The sequence below is a fragment of the Gorilla gorilla genome, chromosome 17 (genome assembly GCF_029281585.2).
Source record: "Gorilla gorilla gorilla isolate KB3781 chromosome 17, NHGRI_mGorGor1-v2.1_pri, whole genome shotgun sequence".
In the NCBI taxonomy this organism is placed as follows: Eukaryota; Metazoa; Chordata; class Mammalia; order Primates; family Hominidae; genus Gorilla; species Gorilla gorilla.
In genome coordinates this window covers 105,960,436-105,985,412 of record NC_073241.2, presented here as the reverse complement: position 1 = coordinate 105,985,412, position 24,977 = coordinate 105,960,436, and the positions used below count along the sequence as shown (strand labels likewise).

The 24,977-nt window shown below is 46.4% G+C and overlaps 2 long non-coding RNA genes across 5 annotated transcripts in view; one reads left to right on the top strand and one right to left on the bottom strand.

Moving 5' to 3' along the window:
• LOC101136124 (uncharacterized) overlaps positions 1–6,552 on the bottom strand; it is a 35,602-nt gene extending 29,050 nt beyond the window's left edge. The window contains exon 1 of one of the 4 annotated variants that reach the window (XR_008673475.2): positions 6,239–6,552. This is a non-coding gene — a long non-coding RNA (uncharacterized lncRNA). Of the gene's footprint in view, positions 1–298; positions 3,649–6,238 lie in introns of those variants that run through there. The other 3 variants (XR_002003430.4, XR_008673473.2, XR_008673476.2) reach the window with 3 other exon arrangements.
• A 3,618-nt stretch (positions 6,553–10,170) lies between these two features.
• LOC129528234 (uncharacterized) lies at positions 10,171–20,849 on the top strand. Its single transcript, XR_008673472.2, has 3 exons — positions 10,171–10,877; positions 11,437–11,553; positions 20,452–20,849. It is a non-coding gene; the product is annotated as an uncharacterized lncRNA (long non-coding RNA).
• The last annotated feature ends 4,128 nt before the right edge of the window (positions 20,850–24,977 follow it).

Genomic DNA, 24,977 nt, shown 5'->3' with positions numbered 1-24,977 from the left:
CCTGGCAGGCCCAGGCTTTTACTGTCATTGTTTTTAGCTCACCAGGTAATCAAAGCATAAAACAAAGGGTGATTTGTCAGAGCTTATGCTGTTGTCCCTGAACCACCAAGCGGGGGGGGGGGGGGGGGGGGGGGGGGGTTGCTGGACGAATTCGCTTCACGTGGGAATCAGTGTTTACCATGTAAGGGTCCTAACAGAAAGTGCACGATTTTCAAACTGGAAAACATAAATAATAACGCGTGTTGCCACTAAAGCAGTGGCACCTTGCCGTATTTCTCTTCTGAATAGAACAACCTACATTTCAAAGGACAGTCTCCTTCCACATGTAAATATGTATTTGCTTGCTGCTGAGGAGTGTCAGGAAGTACTAAAGAACCCGTGTTTAGAGTTTCAGAAGCAAATTGCTTCTGCGCACGCCTTGAGTCACTGGATTCTGTTGAGCTCTCCGCCTCTACGTCAGGGCTTCATTAATCTTTTCTCTTTTTAAAAAAATAGAAAAGCTTTTCATTTATTGCTTCTAGGAAGCCAGGTGCATTGCAGTGGATCTCTTCGGCAGAATCACTGCTTTGTGTGAATATTTATTGTGTAATTATTGAGCACCTACCATGTGCAGGGCAAGGCGGGGGGAACCCAGGCGTCCACTATCCTGCAGAAGTCCTGGGTCCCAGGCCCGCATCTTTGGGGCCACCTTCAACTGGGAGGGTGTTGGCTTTTCTGTGACACAGAGAGGCTTAAATCCCTCAGTGATTTAAAAATCTCGTTTGTGAGTCCAAACTGCTAGGTTGGCAGCCAGGAAGAGAAAGTTCCCAGGATTTTCAGTGGCTGAAGTTCTGGGCAAACAGCATTTGCACAAAGGAAGGGGCGAGGAAGGGGTGCGGGGAGGGCTCTCCAAGTGCCTGTTCGGCATCAGTTTACAAGTGTGCTTAGGTTGTATTTAGATGTTACGATGATTTTAAAAGTGAAATTTTGGCATTTTGCATTCAATCCTGACTAAAGCTCTTCGGTATATCGACTTAAAAGGTCTTTAGATTGCCAAGATGTTGCAGCTTGGATAATATCTTTGGAAAGGTTAAATGAGTCCATTTTCTGGAGCTTTCGTCAGCACAAGCCCATGATTCTCTGCCCTGCTGAGAAAGGAAGAGGCGAGCTGAGTTCTAGCAGATCCCCTGCTTCCGTCTCCCTCGGGCGAGCCTGTCTCTTCCGTCCCAGGAAGCCCGCTGCCGAGAAGCTGCCGCGGGTACATGCATTTCCACCTGGGCGCTTCGTTTCGTGTGAAGAAGGCCGGACGACGTCTGTTGGTGTGGCCACAGCCTTTCAAGACATTTTAGCAACATCTGAAAGGAGAACTCCACACAGGAGCCCAGGCCTGCAGCAGGGGGCGCGCCTGGCCTCAGAGCAAACACAAAGACCAGAGGCAAACTGCTGGGGAAACGGACCTGCTCCCCAGCACGTGGGGGGCGGGTGGGGGGAGGGAGCTCACAGTGAGCGCTGGGGAAGGGCTGGCGGTCTGCAGGCCCGGCCTCCCTCCTGAGATGGGGAGAAGGGCGTCTCCCCCAAGGTGCTTTCCATTCTGTGCCTGTCGGTGGGAACACGTCCCTGAGCCCACAGACGGGTGCCCTCCCAACACCTGCGTGGCATCTGAGGGTGGCAGGCAGCCCTGGGCCCTTCCACTTCAGGCCAGCCCGCCGGAAAGCCCGCGAGCTCCTCTCCCAGCTGACCCGGGCCTTCCCTTTTCATCCCACTTCCTCTCCCTCCCCGCCCCCTCCCTACACTCACAATTGGTGACCTCCTTCCAACCGCTGTGAAGTGACTTGGGTGAAACTGGAGCCAGGGGCGGAGGAACAGCCCCCTCCTGCTCCCAGGAACTCGCAGGCACAGCCCTACTCGCAGGCTGCTGGCTTTTGTTTTTAAGAAGCACCGTGTATTTTCTCTAGCGCAGGCCACACTCAAGTTCAGGGTATTAAGAAACTGCCGAGCTGTCACCTTCACCTCAGGGCATTCTTTCTATGTAGCGCCATGTGTACGAGCGAGATCTCCCAATAGCTACGCCGGACCCACTCCTCCCACAGTATCTGTGTGCTCCTCCCAGACATTTATGTGCACACATCTGCAGACTGTCGTTCTAAGGCTGGTAGAAAATATCAGAGAGCCTTTGGTCGAATGGCTAGAACAGACCTGCTGAGGCAGAGGAGAGAACCTAATTAATCTACAGAATGTTCTCAGCTCACCAGGATGTTGGGCAACAGGAACGTCCCAGGCCCTCCAAGGCCGAGGGAGAACAAAAAAGCGGCCTGTGATTCAGTCGGGTTCACACAGTGGAAGCCAGCTTCTCTGTAACCACCGAGACACGAGTCCTCCCACACAGGCCGCACCTGAGCCAGCAGCGGCCGCTGGCAGTCTCTGAACGCCTTATCACCTGGTCATGTGGCCTGAGCGTCAGGGTATTTCATCCACATTTTTACTTTCCCTGCCATGTAATCAAATCTTTCCAAACCTTTAAAGAGTTAGGTGGGAAAAAAAAATCAAAGCCAAGTTTTGCATTACATTTCCTGTGTATTTTCAATCCATTACCACAGAAACCCAGAAGAGGAGAGGAAAAAAATTAGGGGTGGACTTCTCTGGCATTTTTTTCCTGTGCCCCAGTGAACCCACGACTTTCCTCCTCCTTCCCACCAGGGTTGGAAAAGTTCCCAATACTGTGATTATGATATACTATATTGGATACATTTTCTTTTCTTTTTTTAAGATAAAAGTTTTATTTCAGAGAGAAGCACAAAGCCCCAACTGTTGTGAACAAGGCAGGGATTTGTGGGGATTCTGAGACCTTCAAGAGGAAACAAAATGCATCAGCTTTTGATTAAGAAGAGGACACCATGGTCCCAGCCTCGACCTCTCATCTCCCTGGCCCCAGCCCATGGGTTCTCACGACCCTGGCAGAGGGCTCCTGGAGGCTCCTCCAGCCACATTCCTGCTGCCTCCCTCTTGGGCCCTGCTACTCTTATTAAATCATCTCCAGACCCTAAGCCTCCCTCCCCCATGCTGGATCAGTTTACCTCTGGATTCCCAGTTCAGCCATTGCCACGAGGTTCTTCCTTCCTCCCTCAAGACACAGCCCCTTGACCTCCATCCATTCTGACTTCGGTAATCACCAACTCTGAGCAACCACATTCAGACTTCATCCATTCAATGTGCATTAAATGCCTATTGTGTGCCAAGTACAGTCCCCACACTTGGGGTGCACCAGGCAAAAGGAGAGCCACGGGTTCATCATCACAGGTTTCTGATGGCCACTTCTCGAGTTGACCCTCAGGTGGAATTGCCAGCCTTGGTGACAGGGTTTCCTGTACATCCATGCTTCCAACTCCAGGAAGACCCGCCTCAGCCGGACAAGCACCTCATTCTGCACCTGTGGATTCCACAGTCCCACTGAGACACCAGTTCTCCCCAGTTCTCTCCAGAATGAGGCAGAGTTCAGGGAAACCACAAGAGTCAAGCTGACCCCCATCTTTCTGCACCCCTCTCCACCCATGACCCTCTCTAGATTGCATTTTCAGTCTCTTCCCACGAATCCCTTCTCTTATTCCCACAACACAAGCTCACCTCTCCATGCCTTAATAAACAAACCAACCAAGAAACAAAAAAAGAGCCCTCTGTTTTCGCTTCCCACCATCACATTGAAAAGAACAGTTCCCACTCTTCTGGCCTCCTACTGACTCTTAGATCCGTATAATCTGACATCCAGCTGAAACCTTCTGCCCTTATACATAATTGCTTTTTCAAAGATTATAGGACCAAATGCCCCATGTTTATTTTAAATTTGGGTTTAGTATTCAATCACCGAGTCACTATGTCCATCCTTACAACTCCTGTTCATGCCAAGGACCTTCATCTGAACTGTCACCACATTGGTAAAAGTCATGAGAGGAGATGCCTGGGGCTAGGTGTCCTAACCCGGGAGGAAATGCCAAGGACCTCCGACGGGGCAGAGGCAGAGGTAGGTTTAAATCCAAGCATAAAACCAGATTTTTAGCATCTAGGACCCCGAACCACACAAGTCCAGGTCTACTAGTTATCCATTGTTGCCTAACACTCATCCAGCCTTTAGAGGCTTAGACAACAATCAACACAGGTTATCTCACACAGTTTCTGCAGGCTGAGATTCAGGAGCACCTCAGCGGGGTGGTGCTGGCTCAAGGTCTCCCACGAGACCGCAGGCATGGTGTGTGTCAGGCTGAGGGCCTAAGGGTGACTTCCAGGCCGGCTCTGCCTCACCTGGGGTCTCAAAGGGCTGCCCCTCTGCCCTCAGGACACAGTGCTATCTTACTGCAGAATGGGAGATCAGACCACACAAGGCGGAAGCTGCAATGTCCTTAATACCATCACTCTGCATTACCTGTGGTAACACAGGTCCTCTCTGTTAGGTGTGAAATGGGGCTACACAGGTGTGAACGCTGGCGTGAAGCTCCTTGGGTGCCATTTGGAGGCCACAGCAGGGTTAAATGGGACTCTGGAAGGGAGAGGGAAAATGACTTTAGGAGAACCTGTTAGTGGTTTCCAAACATGTGTTTTTCTTTTTCTTCTTCTTATTTTTTAAACTTTATTTATTTATTTATTTATTTTAGATGGAGTCTCGCTCTGTTGCCCAGGCTGGAGTGCAGTGGCACGATCTCAGCTTGTTGCAGCCTCCACCTCCCAGGTTCAAGCGATTCTCCTGCCTCAGCTTCCTGAGTAGCTGGGATTACAGGCATTTGCCACCACGCCTGGCTGATTTTTGTATTTTTAGTAAAGATGGGGTTTCACCATGTTGGCCAGGTTGGTCTTAAACTCCTGACCTCAGGCGATCCGCCCTCCTCGGCCTCCAAAGTGCTGGGATTACAGGCGTGAGCCACTGCACCCGGCCTATTTTTCTTATTTTTTTTAAAAGCAGAATTATTTGCTCAAAAACCTTGTTATCAGAATTACAAATGAAAACACAGCCATCCTAGCTCAAGCCATGATGGGCTGAGGCTCATCTCCCCACACCCCGCCTTCTCCATCACCCCCAGTCAAGTGGTCTTGGAGACTTCTTCAGAGGACGAAGAGTTCGTCCGAGGGTAGGAGGAAACGGGGCCTGCTTGACCGCTGGGACCCTGTCCATTAGGAACAGTTTTTGGAAAGCCATTTGGCAATATTTATCAAGATCTAAAACACACATGTCCTTTGGCCCATCAGTTTTACTTCCAGGAATTCATGCAACGCAGATGCTTGCATCAGTTTACAGAGATGCCGGCACAAGCATATTCAGTTCAGAGTCTCATGGCAAAATTTTGGAAACATTTAAGTGTCCATTGATAAAGGGCTGCTTAAGTAAGCGATAGGACTGCCAGACAATGGGATACTAGGCACTTCTTTAACAGTTAGGCACTTGAATTGACATGGAGATGTTTATTGTCCCTTAAACAAAGCGAGCTGCAAAACACCACTTAAAGTTTGATACTATTTTTGCCAAAAAGAAAAAAAGATGCTCACATATATACATTACTGGTCCTAGAAGGTTTCTGCACAGTGGTAACATGATTTCCCTTTGGAAATTAGCAATGAGGAAGGTGCAGTCAGTGAAGGAATCAAGAGGTTTTAATTTTTAAATTTATATCACTCAATATTTTTAAACTGCTTTCAACCATCTTATGACGAATCACTTTTTTGTGTTGGGATACAATTCACATACCATAACATTTACCACTTTAAAGTTTACAGTGCAGCAGTTCTTAGTATCTTCATGACATCGTGCACTGGTCACCACCGCTCTTGGGACCGCAGCAGCACAGGTCCCCTTGCTCTAAGCCCTCTCCCCCACAGCCTTGGGCCCTCCCCCTGTTCCAATGCCCTTCCCATCCCCCTTCCACCTTCCCTGACTCCCTGCCCCTCTGCATGCCCCTCTTCCTACCTCTTAGCACCTCACTGCTGACAGACGCGTCGCTGCCTTGGTCCCTCTGCCTCCCCATCTAGAAACTGAGTCCCAAGCACTTGTTTGCTTCCTGCAATATCTCTGGCATCTAGAACAGCATCTTGTAACGGAGACTGCCGTTAAGATCAGCATCTGTGGACTTGGCGAACTGGATGGTCCTTTGCCCTGAACACCCCTTCCACATTTCCAAGTGCCTGCCAGATGTTTCTTTCTATATGATTGGCCAGCACCCTTAATCAACATGTTCACAAAACAAACACACACAACAAACCCTCACCGTATCCCACTCACGTTTTCACGGCCCAGCCCCAGGTGGAGGAGGGAGCGGAAGGTCTCCAGCGATTTCCTTCCCCGTCGATCCTACACCACGCGCATGAACATGCTTGCATCCTCAATTCCGGGCTTCCAGAGACTGGCCTGATGTACCACCAAACAAAACCAGAGAGAGACAAGGGCCACTGCCACTTGTGGACCTGAGGCACGCGGGGAGATTGCACGCAGCTTGCAAATCCCACAAAACACGTAATTAAATCGCTAAACCTGTGAGGCTCAACAATCTTAAATGGGTCTGACTCATCCTGGTGCCTGTTTGCAGCATCATAGCAGAAAATGTACTTGAGGAAACAGAAAAAAAGACTGAGAACAAAATAAAATGTCAGTGAAATGAAATGTCAGATATGCCTTTCCTTATTCATCTTCCAACCAGAAAGACCCCAACAGGGCCAGCTGATCACTCATATGTTTTTAGGGTGGTTTTTTTTGGTACAAATTCAAGGCTAGAGATTCCTTTGGACAAATTCATTTCCAGAAGGCAGAGAATTTCCCTTTGGATTTTATGCAATCAGAAGAGAAACCAGAATATATAATGAAGTGTTTAAATAATATCAACTTAATTTTGAACTGTTTTGGTTCATTTACTTTTTTATCTTTATACTTGGAGAAAATCTGAAAATTCAGGCTTCTACCATGGCAGGAAGGGATCCCTAGACAACCTGAGAGTGAGCTGCTGGCTTCTCAAACCCCCTTTTTAAGACTGCTTCTGCCTCTTGCTGCAAATTTAGAAGGTACTTTCTCCTATAACCTAAAGTTACACCTGTTTCTGCATCTACGTATATGAATGTGTAGCTGCGTGAGGGACGATGACTGCCTTCAAATTGCTTACATTTTTTTCTAGAGCGAAAGGAAGCAAAGAAAACAGGGGGCTCAGGTGCCTATAAAAATGGAGGCGTCGGCCGGGCGCGGTGGCTCACACCTGTAATCCCAGCACTTTGGGAGGCCGAGACGGGCGGATCACGAGGTCAGGATATCGAGACCATCCTGGCTAACACGGTGAAACCCCATCTCTACTAAAAATACAAAACATTAGCCGGGCATGCGAGACTCCGTCTCAAAAAAAAAAAAAAAAAAAAAAAAAAAAAAAAAAAGCAGGCGTCAAAATTGCTACTGAGTCTGGACGGGAGGAACTGCAGGATCCGCCAGGCTGGCTCTGCAGCCAGAAGTAAGTAGCCCAAGGCAGGGTGCTTTCTCCCTGGGCAGGTGTGCAGGGCTCTCCTTTGCTCAACAGTGACACACAAGTCTGTCTTCTCCATAGATGTCCACAGCCCAGCCATAATTTTCCTGCTCGTGCCTCTTCCAGCACCTTCACTTCTATTTATGGGAGAACAATATCCTTTCAAAGCCTTGTCTGCGGGACTCATGCCCAGTATTTGAATGTACCCGAAGGGCCGGCAGCAGAGGGATGCGAGTGTACAGCCCTGGGCTTTTCTCTCCCGCGCCTCCTCCGACCCCCTTCTCGGCATGGCGGCTTTTGGCTCCCCCCCCCCCCCGATTTCTTCCATGTCGTCTCCCCTGTTCAGTGTCCCCTGTCCTTCCCTTTGTGTCGGGCACGCACTGCCGTTCTCGTTCTCTAGCATCAGATGGTGCAGCCGCCGCCTCTTGGCGGCCCAGCCTCCAGAGGACCCATCCGCGTGCTCAGCAGCTCCTGCCGCGAGGCGCGCACAGGTGTCCATTTTACAGATGAGAAACTGAGGCTCGGTGAGGCGCTCACCCCAACCTCGGCACCCGTGTTCATTTACAGACGAGGAACAGCGAGGCATTTACCCTGACCCAGCTAAACAATCGCCAAGTCAGGATGTGAAATCAGATCTACTTCGGGTTTAGCGCGCTCTTCCTTGGGCCTCTGCCATCTGTTTGGCTCCACGCTTTCTGTAATAACAGTTAACAAGTTACTAAGCAAGTGTTGCGCGCAGGCGCTGTCCTCACAACTTTGCTAGTAAGGGAGAGGCGGGGCTTGCACGAGACCGCCTGGCCCAGGGCCCGAGTCCTAACCCTTCTGCTCTACCTCCCTCCACTGTGACAGACGTCTCATTTAGAAACATCGTCGTGTCCCCTGCCTCCATCCCTTTTCTCAGAGTTGATTGCAATGTTTTACAAGTTTGGCAGGAGCAAGGCAGGGAGAGAGGCGTTCCTGCTTAAATGTCCCCTCCAAAACTCATGTTGAAACTTAATCCCCAATGTGGCAGCACTGAGAATTGGCGCCTTTAAGAGGGCTCCACCCTCATGAATGGATGAATCCCTTCATTGACTGACGGGTTCATGGATTAATGGGTTATAACGGGAGGGGAACAGGTGGCTTTAGAAGAGGAGGAAGAGGCTTGAGCTAGCACATTGCCATGTTAACCTGCTCAGCCCCCTCTCCATGTGGAGCCCTGCATTGCCTTGGTATTCCCTATTGAGTCCCCAGTAGCAAGAAGGCCCTAACCAGATGCCACACCTCCAGCTTGGACTTCTCAGAGGCCTCCATAACTGGAAGAAATAAATTCCCTTTCTTATAAATTATCCAGTTTCAGGTATTTTGTTATAAGCAATTGAAAATAGACTAAGGCAGTTGGAAAGAGGGGATATGGGTCCAGGGGGCAGACTAATATCAGCAGGATAGAGAAAGGCCTCCCTGTGCCCTGGCCAGGTAAATACCATCGTCGCGTTTCCCGGCTCTCTCACAATTCCCCTTCAATGCCATCTGCTCCATCTCCTCCCACCTTTCCTAAGTCCACTCCAGGCAACACCGTCTCCCGCCCCATTGCACCCTGGCCACCCCACCTCCTCTGTGCTCTGGAATGGACGTGTGTTCCGTGGGGCTTCAGGGGAAGGAGACATCACCATCATCTACATTCACTCAGCCATGAGCTTTTGGGCAGGGCTCAGTGGCACTCTCTGCCTCTCTGTGTAACTCAGCGGCACATTTTAACCTGAGGCCCCACCCCCTTTCTCCATGGAACCTGTGCGAAAGAATGAAAGAATATGCTTGTCTTGAGACCCTGCCTCACCGGAAAAAGGATTCCCTCCCGTGATGTCCAAGTCAAAGAGCTGTGTGCGGGCACCTTCAGGGTAGAGGGGACTCTACCTGGCACCCCAGAAAGTGAACCAACCACGCAGTCCCCCTCTGCCTTCCAGTGCTCCCACTTCACCCAGACTGAATGTGGGTGAGTGTATACTCCGGTCCGAATATACCAATCGCAAAAGTCCTCTCTTCTTAGATGGAGGAAGAAATTCCAATTGGAACCCCTGCCCTTGTCTGGGGAACCAGCATGACCGGGATGCAAGGATGCCATTCTGGCCCTCTGGGCGGAAGACCACACCCGCGGAGGGTGCCTGCTCGCCTTCAAGGCTTCGGTCGTGCTTGCGTTGGGCGCCAGGTCCTTTGGAATAACCAGCCTCCCAGGCGGCAGTCATGAGAAAGCTAATGCCCATCACTCCAGGGAGCCCACCACGCAGGCACACCGCCCTTGCCACCGCAGGCACACACGCAGGCACACACGCAGGTACACACGCAGGCACACACGGAGGCACATCGCCCCCTCCATCGCAGGCACACACGCACACACGCAGGTACACACGCAAGCACACACACACGCATGCACACACGCAGGCACATCGCCCCCTCCAACGCAGGCACACACGCAGGTACACACGCAGGCACACACACACACGCAGGCACACACGCAGGCACACACATGCAGGCACACACGCAGGCACATCGCCCCCTCCATCGCAGGCACACACGCAGGCACACACGCACACACGCAGGCACACACACAACACTTTTCTTACATAATTTACTCTTTCCTCTGACTCACGGCATGTTTCCCTCGTGTGTAACTGAAACACCTCCCATTATGCACCCTGGGAACATATAAGTTCTAAAGAGAGTTGCCTGAGTGTTTACATGGGAAAATAAGTATTTATTAAAAATAATATTTGAAGCTGGAAATAACATGCCTTGACAGTTTAGAAGAAGAGATTTGAAAGACTTTTTTTTTTTCAGTTATTCACACAAACATCTTACTGTTACCATAGATACAGATCTATCCAAGGGCAGAGTCCTTCCCAGAGAAACCCACTCCGTCAGCCCCGGGCTCTGCTGCTGATGTGAGGGCGTGTGGGGAGTGGGAAGGCTCAGGAGCTGCCTTCAGCAAATCCCCCCGGGTTCTCTGTTTTCCGTAGGTGACAGCAGGGCTAGCTTGGAGGAATTGGGCCAAACTTGAAACTGGAACATGCCTGCCCGCCTGCCGCCACAGCCAGCAGAACAGAGCTTCTCCCCCGCCCCGCCACCCCAGGCAGGGAACAAGTCCTCATTTACCGGCCAAAATAAATATGCTTCCAGTCCAGAGAAAAAAGTGATTCTGGTTTTTAAGACTTGAAATCACACGCTATTGTGGCTGCAGCGTTGTAGTGAGTCTTTTTGTTCTGTGTTCGATGCAGCGTATTCTCTGTGGAAAAAAAAAATAACCTGAGAACAAAACAAAACAGAAAGCACTGGGCAAGTGAGACCCGCCGGAATTCAATACAAGGGGAAAACTGAAGGCCCTTCCATCGATATGACTGAGAGAAGAGAGAGGTATTGAGAAGAAATGGGGCAAATTCAGAACCGGTGGGTCCAAGTGAATTAACTAATGTTCCCTTGAATGTGAACTTGAGCTTTAATTCTGGGTTTTGCTTTAAGCTGTGGGCTTAATCACTTAGTTCAAAAACCCCAGAGTTTCACGTTCCTTGTAAACGTAACACCTTGATCACCCATTGCAGCTCGCTTCTTCTTCTTTTATCTGCTTAATTAAGCCTAAGTCTATTTATGGGACTTAAATTTGCCCTTTGAAGTCATGAAAAAGTTTTGGAAATGGAGAGTGGTGATGGTTGCTCAACATTGTGAATGTAATTAATTGTACGCTTAGAAATGTTAAATAGCACATTTTATTATACATATATTTTACCACGATTGAAAAACAAATTTTCAACATAGCCACCCAGAAGTCTAAGAAAACCAAATTTTTTTAGTTTAACTAAAAATAGAAACAAGAAAGGAAACCAAAATTGTAGTGTTAGTTATCGTATATTTTGCAAAATGCTTATGTTAGCATTTATTTATTTATTTGTTTATTTGTTTGTTTATTATTTGTTTGTTTTTGACATGGAATTTTGCTCTCGTTGCCCAGGCTGGAGTGCAATAAAGCAATCTTGGCTCACTGCAGCCTCTGCCTACCGGGTTCAAGTGATTCTCCTGCCTCATCTCCCGAGTAGCTGGGATTACAGGTGCCCAGCACCACACTCAGGTAATTTTTGTATTTTTAGTAGAGACAGGGTTTCACCACGTTGGCCAGGCTGGTCTCAAACTCCTGATCTCAGATGATCTGCCCACTGCGGCCTCCCAGAGTTCTGGAATTACAGGTGTGAGCCACTGCGCCCAGCCTTATGTTAGCATTTAGCATGGTAAGATAAGCATCCATGTGGAACCAACCCAAATGCCCATCAATGTGGAACCAACCCAAATGGCCATCAATCAATGAGTGGATAAAGAAGCTGTGGTATATATATACAATGGAATACTATGCAGCCATAGAAAGGAATGAATTAATGGCATTCACAGAGACCCAGATGAGACTGGAGACTATTATTCTAAGTGAAGTAACTCAGGAATGGAAAACCAAACATTGTATATTCTCACTCATAAGTGGGAGCTAAGCTATGTGGATACAAAGGCATAAGAATGACACAGTGGACTTTGGGAACTCGGGGAAAGAATGGGAAGGGGGTGAGGGATAAAAGACTATAAATAGGGTGCAGTGTACACTGCTCAGGTGATGGGTGCACCAAAATCTCACAAATCACCACTACAGAACTTACTCATGTAACCAAACACCACCTGTTCCCCAATAACCGATAGAAACAACAAATTTAAAAACTAATAATAAACTTACACTTTTTGAGGACAAAAAAAGAGATGACCTTTTTGTGTGTGTAGAACAATTCAAGAATAAAATGAATTGCTTTACTTTAGGGGGAAAAAAAGAAACAAATTGTGCTTTGGGGGCCATGGTTGGCAGCAGAAGGCAGCACCACGTGGTGGAATGCAGCCTGTCTGTTGCCTGGGAGGCCTGTCCTCAAGTGGTCCCAGGACGGGGACACAGCAGGTTTCGAGTGTTTGGTCCTAGTCCCTGGGTGACAACCCCACTTGCTCCCATCACCTGGGTAGCTCAGGCAGCCCTCTCTGAAGAATGCCATCCGCATTACCCATGGTCGCCCTTGTAAAGGCCAACTTTGTCTGAGCCAGGTCAGTGTTCCTTGAAAGGGTTTTAAAAGGGCAGACGTGGAAGGCAAGGATGTGGGGAGCAGAGACTTGAGTCTCTGACACCAGCAGAGGGTCTAGAGAAATCTGATCGGGATTTGTATACCCTAAACTTGTGTTTCTCCGAATCTGGGTAGAATATCACAGATCCATTTTCACTCTTTCCACCATCTCTCTTTCAAAAAAAAAAAAAGAGTTTGTGAAATCCAGTTAGAAGTTTAAACCTACACAATTTAAATATTCCACATAGAAATCATAATATTCTAGGATAGACACTGGCAAAGTCTTGATTACTGGTGAAGAAAGTCAGGATGACCCATCCCTGTCTGAACAGAGCAGAGGTGGTACTGATATTGACACTTCCCTTCATATCCTGGGCTGTGTATAGAGGCCCTTTCTACTTGTTTATGTTAATGATGCCCCTTCTGGGTGCAATTGTTATTTGCATATGTGGATTTGATAGAAAAGATCAAAATGTGGCCAATCATTCCTTCTATTTGGTGTATGTGTGAGGATTGTATTTTATTTTTAATTAATTAATTTATTTGTTTGAGACAGGGTCTCACTCTGTTGCCCAGGCTGGAATACAGTGCTGCAATCATAGCTCACTGTAACCTCTGACTCCTGGCCTCAAGCGATCCTCACACCTCAGCCTCCCGAGTAGCTGCACTACATGTGTGTGCCACCATGCCTGTAGTCCTTTTGAAAATTTTTTTCTTTTTTTTTTTTTTGAGACGGAGTTTTGCTCTTGTTGCCTAGGCTGGAGTGCAATGGTGCGATCTTGGCTCACCGCAACCTCTGCCTCCTGGGTTCAAGCAATTCTCCTGCCTCAGCCTCCCGAGTAGCTAGGATTACAGGCGCCCACCACCACGCCTGGCTAATTTTGTATTTTTAGTGGAAACAGGGTTTCTCTGTGTTGGTCAGGCTGGTCTCGAACTCCCAACCTCAGGTGATCTGCCCACCTAGGCCTCCCGAAGTGCTGGGATTACAGGCGTGAGCCACCGCACCCAGCCAAAATTAAAAAAAAAATAATAATAATAATAATAATTTAAAATTTTTTTTGCAGTAGTGAGGCCTCACTATATTGCCCAGGCTGGTCTTGAACTCCTGGGCTCAAGCAAACGTCCCACCTTGGCCTCCCAATGTGTGGGGATTACTGGCCTGAGCCACCATGCCCAGCCTGAGTGAGGATTTTAAAGATAAACACCTAATTTGTTTGGAGGACAAAATCCACCCAGGTGGTGCTCCACACCACTCACTTTGTGTAGCCACAGCCCCTGATGAAATTGGCAGCTGATGGTTAAAGGGAATCAGCACTGCCTTGGCACACAGCCCTTGGACACCAGCGCCAGCCATGGCTGTTTGTCTTGGTATTGTGAATGTTGAGAGTTTTAGGGGACATGGTTAATTTTATGATTTGTAGTTGTCAAAATAGGCCATCTTTTCATCTTTTCAAGAGTCAGTACTAGATACCTGGGTAACCATGGGAAAAAGATGACTCCACCACAGGGCAGATGGGGAGGCCTTCAGCAGTATCTTCCTCACACGGTGGTGTTTGAGGAGAACTCACTAACGGCAACGTTTTAAGAAAGTAAAAATCGCCCCAAAATTACAATTAAAATGTACTTTTGAGGTTAACCTCATATAAATTCCTGATTTGCAGGACAGGGGGAATATAGATTTTAGACCTCCTTAAAATTACATATACAACTAAATACATCTTAACTCCTAGGATATACTTATAGCAATTTAATATATGAGAAAGTACTTTGAAGAAAATAGTACTATGCTTATAAATAAAATTCTATTGGAAATAAATGAATTCTCATGTAGTACAGATTTTCAAAATATTAATGGATCCAGGTTTAATATTTTTGCAAAAAGCAGTGTTTAGGACCTTATTTTTCCATATTAAAGGATACATTCTTATATTGTCCACATGCAAAAAAAAGAGGCATATACCTGACTTTAACATTAAGACTGGTACTCTGTGTAATCTACTTTGCACAAATTCCTCACCAAACTAAATTTATCCCAAGATGAGAAAAAGAGCAAGTGCACTGAGAGTGAGATGTCCTGGCATCAATATAATAATACAGCACGTTCTGGACTGCTGGGGTGTTTCACAGGAAGCTTGACCCCCCTAGTCTATAAAAGAGGGGTCATGTCCTTAAAATCCCTCAAAATACTGAGAGTGAGATGTCCTGGCATAATACAGTAGGTATGGGACTGCTGGGGTGTTTCACAAGATGCTTGGCCCCCCTAGTCTATAAAAGAGGGATCAGGTCTTTCAAATCCTTCAAAATGCTAAGTTCTATTCTCAATGGACCAAAGGCAAACAGTTGGTGATTTTTACTAGGGTCAGTATGTCCATAGCTACACAGGTGTGTGTGTGTGTGTGTGTGTGTGTGTGTGTGTGACAGAGAGAGAGAGAGAGAAAGAGGGTCTTGGTGTCTCAGTTTGTTTGCCTGCTATAACAAAATACTTTATACTGGGTAATTTATGAACAATGGATATGTATTCCTCACAGTTCCGGGGAGGCTGAGGAGTCCACGATCAAGGGACCAGCACATTGGGTGTCTGGTGAGGGCCCGTTCCTCACAGATGAAGCCTTCCATGTGTCCTCACATGGCAGAAGGGACGAACGGGCTCCCTCAGGCCTCTTTTAGGGGGCTGCAATCCCATTAGCCAGGGCAGAGCCCTCATAAGCTAATCACCTCCCAAAGGTCCCACCTCGTAATACTATTGTATTGGAGATCAAGTTTCAACATGTGATTTTTGAGAGGACACACACATTCAGGCCATGTAACTTGGATAAAGATCTTAGATTCATTACAGTTCAATACAACTCTTCAGTTTTAATGGTTAGTGACATCATGGATGTAAGTAATAGGAAGCAGTTCAAGTAAAGTGGACAACAATTTTGATTTTGTTTTACTTTTATGTTGTCTGTTTAAAGCAGAGCATTGTTTAGATTTTTAGTAATAGATAAAAGGAGAAAACAAGATGGCTAATTATAAACTCTTCTTAAGTTTTTTAGTCCCTTTAAGACAAGAATCTCCGAATCCTGAGATACATACTAATACTTCAGAAATGGTTACAGTAGGAATGGACGACAGGATGAATGGATGATTGCAAGGATAATGAATGAATGGATGGATAGGAGAATAGATGAATGGATGGATGGATGGATAGAATAGATGGATTGATAGAGTAATAGATTGATGAATGATAAATAGAAGAATGGATGGATGGATGAGTGAATGGATAGAAGGCGGGATGGATGGATGGATGGATGGATGGATGGATGGATGGACTAGATTGATGGATAGATTAATAGAAGAATGGATGGATGGATGGATGAATGTATAGTAGAATAGGTGAATGGGTGGATGGATAGAATAGATGGATTGATAGAGTGATAGACTGATGGATGATAAACAGAAGAATGGATGGATGGATGGATGGGTGGATGGATAGAAGGAGGGATGGATGGATGGATGAATGGATGGATAGACTAGACTGATGGATTAATAGAAGAATAGATGGATGTATGAATGTATAGTAGAACAGGTGAATAGATGGATGGATAGAAGAATAGACGGATCAAGGGAGGGATGGATGGATGGATTGATGGATGGATGACTGGAAGAATAGGTAGATGATGAAGGGCAGGAGGGAAGGCTGAACAGTGACAGATTAGAAGAGAGTGAAACTCATATGACTTGGTTGACTTAGTGGTGTCTTTAAAATGGAACGGAAATTTACACTGAATCTAGTTATGAAAGTAGTTTAATGTACTTAGCAATACTTCTTAAAGCATGACCTACACAGTACATAGGTTTAAAAAAGATATTGGGAAGCTTGTCGAAAATGCAGACTCCTAGGCTCCCCCTTAGATCTTCTAACTTTGAATCATTAAGGCGGGGTCCCAGGAATGCATGTTTTTACAAGCTCTCTATGCATCCGGAAGCTGAAAATCACTCACAGTGTTACAAAATCAAGGAAATAAGGCATCTTGTTTATTATGTTTTTCAATTTCTATGCCTGTGGAATCACTAAGAGGAGAAAATAAGGGAAAATAAGGGAGAAATAATATGGTGTCAGTGGGGATGACACCATATAAACATGCAGTAAAAACAAACAAGACTCGGACCAGTTACCTGAGGATAGAGTGAACAAACCATTTCTACTACAGCACAGGGACTGTGCCTCTCAGCCTAAAGATACTTCTGTGCAATCATTTCAGGATTATATTAGTAATGTCTGACATCTCTATATGGGGTAATAGTGAATAATTTTATTAAATGATGCTTTCTTTGACATAAAATGCATCTTGGACATTTTAATACAATATGAATGGAAATTACACAGGAATATCACAGCCTGTCCCATCAGTAACATCATAACGTAGCTGGGAAGAGGGCAGTTAATTCTTATGTAGCAGGGCATGCATATCATACATGGGAAATGTATCTCAATACAAACGCCTCGGGGCTTAGCACATTTTGTGCATTTAAATAAAAAAAGGCATAGGTGTATGTTCAGTATAAATCACTGGAATTACAGTGTGACTTATGGACTCGGTGCATTTCTGAAATAGAGTCCCTGAAGCTAATGACTTTAACACCAGCATGTGTGATTCAAGCTGTAGTTTAAATATTTATCCTGAAACATTCATGGATGCACAATACATGCATTAACTCTGGGTCATTCTCCATGAGACGAGCACGGGGACAGGAATGCATTTATTAAACCCCCGTATCTGCATCGTTTTCATTTCCTTTCTTGCTGGATCTAAATGGCAGCCGGGTCCCACCCTGCTGAAATATCATGTCAATGGTGACAATATAGAGGGTCAGATATTGTTTCATTATGTAATGTTGCTGGAGATCACAAGGCACGTATCCATTTTGAAAATGGGATGCTGCTTCTCAGAGCCTCTTATGAAACAGACTTCACACTGAAGCTTTTAAAAGATTAGAAGATAGGTGCATTGGAAGCAGACGATGTTCTATGCAGTATTCCAACCCAAACGCCCAACGCGCAGGGCAGTAAAAGACATTTCATCTCTCTGAATCTCTCAAGCTGTCCTCATATTTCAAATGCATAGTAATTTATTTGGGGCAATTAACTGTGTCTGTTTCTCTGTTTGTAAAACAGCAGTAATACCTATTTCCAAGGCCAGTTAATATTTACTGGGTGTAGCTGGCTGCTGCAACTGTATCCCTCATCCATGCTAGTTGGTTGATACCCAGTGGATTGTTAAATATTTTCAGTATCACTCCTGCCTATCTCAAACTATTGTTTAAATCAAATGAAATCATGATCATCACCATTTATTGAACAGGCATTGTTCAATAAATTGGAAAACTTATAAACTAAGTCCTTCAATGATATTACCGTATCTAGTTAACCCAGCTTTGGAGATAAGCAAATGGGACCCAGGTGCCCTCCTCCTGAGCAGGAGCATGGGCCAGAGCCTGGGATTGCCACCCCGGCACTCACGCTGTGCCTCCTCATGTCACCCACCACCTTTGCAGTCCTCAAAAATTTCCCAGCCCATAAGTTAGTTTTCTTCTTCGAATATCTAGGTCAAAGATATTCTCCATGTCTGGACACTGTCTTTAATTTTCTCTAACTCTGAATGGTTAGCACAAGAGGCGTGTCAGCCAGGCCTCATTCCTGTGACAATGGTTTGATTAGGATTTTTCCATTTGAAGATGGTGTGAAAGTGAAACCTATTCAGCAGTCTCTGCTTCGAGGACCCATACAACCATTCCGTTTTTCACCGAGTACAGTCAATCAATTTCATGAGATATTCACCACTTTATTATAAGACAGGCTTTGTGTTAGAGCCTTTGCCTAGCTGTAGGCTAGTGTGAATGTCCTGAGCATGCGTAAGGTAGGCTCGGCTCAGCTACGATGTTCGGTAGGTTAGGAATAGTAAATGCATTGTTGACTTACTGTATTTTCAATTTATAATGTGTTTATTGGGATGTAACCCCATCAGTCAAGGAGAATCTGTATTGTGAAAAAAGTTTATTTTTCACTTTAAAATCAGTAAAGAGTATTATGAAATTACTAATAAACAGTCAAACAAAACTGTAAAACACAAAAGTAATCTGTGGCTACATTTATCGAAAGCCGGAGGCTGGTGTCTCCCTCGGCACTGGAGAGACCCGCCCAGAGTCCTCTCACCCCTAGGGATGACATTTTCACAGGCTAACTGGACTCTCCAAAAGTGAACAGCAGAGATTCTGGAAGATCTAGAAATGCAAACACACAGCACACCATGAAGGACTGAATGGAACTGAGCTGGGGAGGGAAAGGTTTCGGAGGCACCATGATGGTAAATTCATCCCACCACAGAGGAAGGGAATTTGACCCATAAGGCTCTGGGCTGGGGGCTGGGGAAGCAGAGTTACTTCATAAATGGGATCACAGCCAGGTAAGTTTGGGACTAATGTTAAGTTCAAATTTTCAAAAGCAAAAAAGAGAAAGACTTTTAAATTGAGATGTGTTTTTTATGGCCTGGAGAGTTTTCTGTCCCTGCACTTGATTAAGTACAGGCCAGCCAAGTACTTAACAGAGTGTTGTAGGCACAGTCAAGCCTTTGATCTGTGTTTGGGTTCCATGGCCTCCTAGTCTCCAGATCCCAGGAATCTAAACTGTGAGCAAAGAAAGATACCAGTCTTTTCAACTTGATATCTTATCCTCAAGATCTGCCATCTGTTAAAAGTTTTTTTTCTTTTGGTGGTGGGGAGGAGTCTCGCTCTGTCACCCAGGCTGGAGTGCAGTGACGCGATCTCGGCTCACTGCAACCTCTGCCTCCCGGTTCACGCCATTCTCCTGCCTCAGTCTCCCGAGTAGCTGGGACTACAGGTGCCCGCCACCACGCTTGACTAATTTTTTGTATTTTTAGGAGAGATGGGGTTTCACCGTGTTAGCCAGGATGGTCTCGATCTCCTGACCTTGTGATCCACCCGCCTCGGCCTCCCAAAGTGCTGGGATTACAGGCATGAGCCACCGTGCCCGGCAAAAGTTTTACATTAACTTGTTGAATTATGAATGGCCATTGGGAAGGGACTGCTGGACATCAGTCACTTTACCATGGAGAGAAGAGCAGCTGTTCATTCATCCGAAGGTGACCTAGCAAGCACCCACAAGGTGCCACGCACGGCTCTGGTCCCTTAGATGATGTCATTGATCAAAACAAACATCCCTGCTCCTGTGGGGCCTACATTCTATCAGGAGGCCACAGACCATAAGCAATGGACATGAAGAACAAATAAATTATATGGTCACGAGAAAGGAAGAGCCAGTTTGCCGGATGCGTGGGGTTGGGGGCCAAGCAGGCTGGGCATGGGGGACGGGGAAGCTCTTCTGCAGGGTGCTCTACGGACAGCTGAGACCCCCCTGCACTTTCAGACTCCCCCGGCCCAGTGTAAACCGTGCAGCTCAACTCTCTCTGTCCCTGATTATGAGTAGTTTAAATAAAGAGCAAAATGGACAGGCTGGAATTTCACTTTGGTTGCTGTTGGATTTTATTCCCATGAATATGCTTTGGGTTAGAGGGTAACCAGCAGCATCCAAGACACGCATTTCAGGAGATGGCAAAAAAGGAGGAGAAAGAGTTTTGAGTAACTCACTCATGGGTAGATGCACCCTGTCTACAAAGGAGCTGCACTGCAATTTTCTTAGAGTCCCATTCACGGAGATCAGTTTTCATAAGAGAATGAAAAGATACAGTCAACAGGGAACTCGGGCAGGGCAAACCAGCTCCACACGTTGGGAAGTAGTTTGGTGCTGTCCACCTAATGCTATGGAAACATGTTCGATCCTTTGACCTTTTCATCTTCATCTTTTTTTTTTTTTTTGACAGGGTCTCACTCTGCCACCCAGGCTGGAGTGCAGTGGTGTGATCTCTGCTCACTGCAGCCTCAACCTCCCAGGTTCAAGGGATCCTCCTGCCTCAGCGCCCCAAGTAGCTGGGACTAAACGCATGCATCACCACGCCCAGCTAGTTTTTGTATTTTCTGCAGAGATGGGTTTTCACCATGTTGCCCAGGATGATCTGGAACTGGATTCAAGTTACCTGCCTGCCTCAGCCTCCCAAAGTGCTAGGATTACAGGTGTGAGCCACTGTGCCCAGCCTTTATCTTCATTTTTAAGTACTTAAACTGTTTTATATATATCATTACAAAAGGAATATCTACTTGTAAATAATTGAAACAACAGAAAAGAATAAAAAACGAGAGTAAAAATTTCCAAAATTCCCATAGACTCATGGTTATGAGTGTTTTGCTATGTCCTCCTGAGAGGTGACAGCGTGCTGGCAGTCCTCACAGCCCTCGCTGGCTCTCGGCGCCTCCTCTGCCTGGGCTCCCACTTTGGCGGCATTTGAGGAGCCCTTCAGCCCACCACTGCACTGTGGGAGCCCCTTTCTGGGCTGGCCAAGGCTGGAGCCCACTCCATCAGCTTGCAGGGAGGTGTGGAGGGAGAGGAGCGAGCGGGAACCGGGGCTGCGTGCGGCGCTTGCGGGCCGGCTGGAGTTCCGGGTGGGTGTGGGCTTGGCGGGCCCCGCACTCGGAGCAGCCGGCCAGCCCTGCTGGCCCCGGGCAATGGGGGACTTAGCACCCGGGCCAGTCGCTGCAGAGGGTGTACTGGGTTCTCCAGCAGTGCCAGCCCACTGGTGCTGTGCTCGATTTCTCACCGGGCCTTAGCCGCCTTCCTGCCGGGCAGGGCTCAGGACCTGCAGCCCGCCATGCCTGAGCCTCCCACCCCCTCCGTGGGCTCCTGCGCGGCCCGAGCCTCCCCGACGAGCACCACCCCCTGCTCCACGGCGCCCAGTCCCATCGACCGCCCAAGGGCTGAGGAGTGTGAGCGCACGGCATGGGATTGGCAGGCAGCTCCACCTGCAGCCCTGGTGCGGGATCCACTGGGTGAAGCCAGCTGGGCTCCTGAGTCTGGTGGGGAAGTGGAGAGTCTTTATGTCTAGCCCAGGGATTGTAAACACACCAATCAGCACCCTGTGTCTAGCTCAGGGATTGTAAATACACCAATCGACACTATATCTAGCTGCTCTGGTGGGTCCTTGGAGAACCTTTATGTCTAGCTCAGGGATTGTAAATACACCAATCGGCACTCAGTGTCTAACTCAAGGTTTGTAAACACACCAATCAGCACCCTGTGTCTAGCTCAAGGTTTGTGAATGCACCAATCGACACTCTGTATCTAGCTGCTCTGGTGGGGACGTGGAGAACCTTTATGTCTAGCCCAGGGATTGTAAATACACCAATCAGCACCCTGTGTCTAGCTCAGGGATTGTAAATACACCAATCGACACTCTGTATCTAGCTGCTCTGGTGGGTCCTTGGAGAACCTTTATGTCTAGCTCAGGGATTGTAAATACACCAATTGGCACTCTGTGTCTAACTCAATGTTTGTAAATACACCAATCAGCACCCTGTGTTTAGCTCAAGGTTTGTGAGTGCACCAATCGACACTCTGTATCTAGCTACTCTGGTGGGGCCTTGGAGAACCTTTATGTCTAGCCCAGGGATTGTAAATACACCAATCGGCACTCTATCTAGCTCAAGGTTTGTAAACACACCAATCAGCACCCTGTGTCTAGCTCAGGGTTTGTAAGTGCACCAACGGACACTCTGTATCTAGCTGCTCTGGTGGGGCCTTGGAGAACCTTTGTGTCCATACTCTGTATCTAACTAATCTGATGGGGACGTGGAGAACCTTTATATCTAGCGCAGGGATTGTAAACGCACCAATCAGCACCCTGTCAAAACAGACCACTTGGCTCTACCAATCAGCCAGATGTGGGTGGGGCCAGATAAGAGAATAAAAGCAGGCTGCCCGAGCCAGCACTGGCAACCCGCTGGGGTCATCTTCCACACTGTGGAAGCTTTGTTCTTTCACTCTTTGCAATAAATCTTGATACTGCTCACTGTTTGGGTCCACGCTGCTTTTATGAGCTGTAACACTCACCGCGAAGATCTGCAGCTTCACTCCTGAAGCCAGCGAGACCACGAGCCCACCAGGAGGAACGAACAACTCCAGACATGCTGCCTTAAGAGCTGTAACACTCACCTCGAAGGTCTGCAGCTTCACTCCTGAGCCAGCGAGACCACGACCCCTCCAGAAGGAAGAAACTCCGAACACATTCGAACATCAGAAGGAACAAACTCCAGACGTGTCACGTTAAGAGCTGTAACACTCACCGCGAGCGTCTGCGGCTTCATTGTTGAAGTCAATGAGACCAAGAACCCACCAATTCTGGACACACTCCCAGATTTGGAGATAGATAGATGTGTGTGTGTGTGTGTGTGTAAGTACCCATATATGTATGTATGTCTAATTGTTTATAGTGTGAGTGTATATAATAGTATATAACAGTATGTATGATAATTAGAAAGGCGTTATTACTTTAACAATAAAAAGGTTCATAACTGTCCTGTCACTTCAAAATATGTTGTGATCATTTGTACATGTCATAAAGCAAAAATCCATCTCATTTTTATTAGCAAGAGCATAAAATTACAGTATAGACAATAGTACATTTATCCAACCTCTTTTTTTTTTTTTTTTTTTTTTTTTGAGATGGAGCCTCGCTCTGTTTCCCAGGCTGGAGTGCAGTGGCGGGATCTCGGCTCACTGCAAGCTCCGCCTCCCAGACTCACGCCATTCTCCTGCCTCAGCCTCCGGAGTAGCTGGGACTACAGGCACCCGCCACCAGGCCTGGAGAATTTTTTGTATTTTTTTTTGGTGGAGCCGGGTTTCACCATGTTAGCCAGGATGGTCTCGATCTCCTGACCTCGTAATCCGCCCGCCTCGGCCTCCCAAAGTGCTGGGATTCCAGGCGTGAGCCCCCGCGCCCGGCCCGTCCAACCTCTTTTTGATGAACGCAATGTTCGCTATTTTAAAATTCTGTAACAGAAATTAATTATACACATGTATATTGAAAATAGACTCAATGTCTGTGTTAAGTGTTTTTAAAGATAAATTCTTATAGAATTACCATGTCCAAAAGTATATTTAAAATTTTGATAGATATTGTTCATTTTCCTCCAGAAAATGTGGTGTCACATGAGATGTGCCTATTCATTCATATCTTCACCAAAAAAGGAATATGAATACTTTAGTCTTTGCCCATCTGACAGGTGAAAATTATCATCTAGTTCTTTCACTTTGTATTTATTTAATTATTGTTAAAGCTCAGCCCCTTTCATACATACGATGGCCACTTGCCTGTCTATTTCTAGGGATTGATTGTTCACATGTTTTGTATAGTTCTTCCTTAGGTTGACTTTTTCTTGTAGACTTTTTCACCTTTCTACATTAGAGAGGATAACGGTTTATCTTTTGGGTAAGTTACACATATTTCCTCCATTTGCCATGTATGATATCTTTGGCCAAATCATTTATTTTCTTTTTTGAGGGGGTGGGGTGGGGTGAGAGGTCTTGGTGTCATGCTAAAACAACTACAGTAAAACCTTCTCCACTCCCAAAATTAAAGAAAATTCTCTCTAGTTTGTATTTTTATTTTCTGACCTAAGTACCTTTATTCCATTCATAATTTACAAGGCAAAAGCCAGCTTTTTCTTCCTAAAGATCATCCAATGTCTCACTAATATTTGTTGTATAATTGAGGTTGGCCCCTTTGATTTGAAATATCATCTTTACCATACATTTATAAAATTCCAAAATGGGCATGGATTTATTTCTGTCCTTTATATTTTGTTCCAAAATCCCTGGTCTCCCTATCCATTAGATACGTACTTTTACAGCTAACCAACCAAGCAGGACACTGGTGGCCTTCACTTTTTTTTTTCAAATTCTCTTAGCTCCCATGGGACGCTTTCACTCTTTTTTTTTTTTTTTTTTTTTTTTTTGAGGTAGAGTCTGGCTCTGTTGCCCAGGCTGGAGTGTTGTGGTGCTATCTCGGCTCACTGCAACCTCCGCCTCCCAGGTTCAAGCAATTCTCCTGCCTCAGCCTCCCAAGTAGCTGGGATTACAGGCGCCCACCACAATACCTGGCTAATTTTTTTTGTATTTTTAGTAGAGATGGGGTTTCACCATATTGGCCACGCTGGTCTTGAACTCCTGACCTTGTGATCCGCCAGCCTCAGCCTCCCAAAGTGCTGGGATTACAGTCGTGAGCCACCGCACCTGGCCGACACTTTCACTTTTTAATTTTTAATATAATCATTTCGTTTAATGCATATACATTTCTCATTGTGTTAAATTGGGTGTGAGACAGTCCTTATTGCTGTTGTTAATAATTACATATAGAAAATAAAATTGTATAAGTCCATATGCATGCAAAAAGAAAATGTGATTTTTATACATTAGCAACTTTTTTGAACACTTAATACTTTTTTTTGGTTAAGTTTG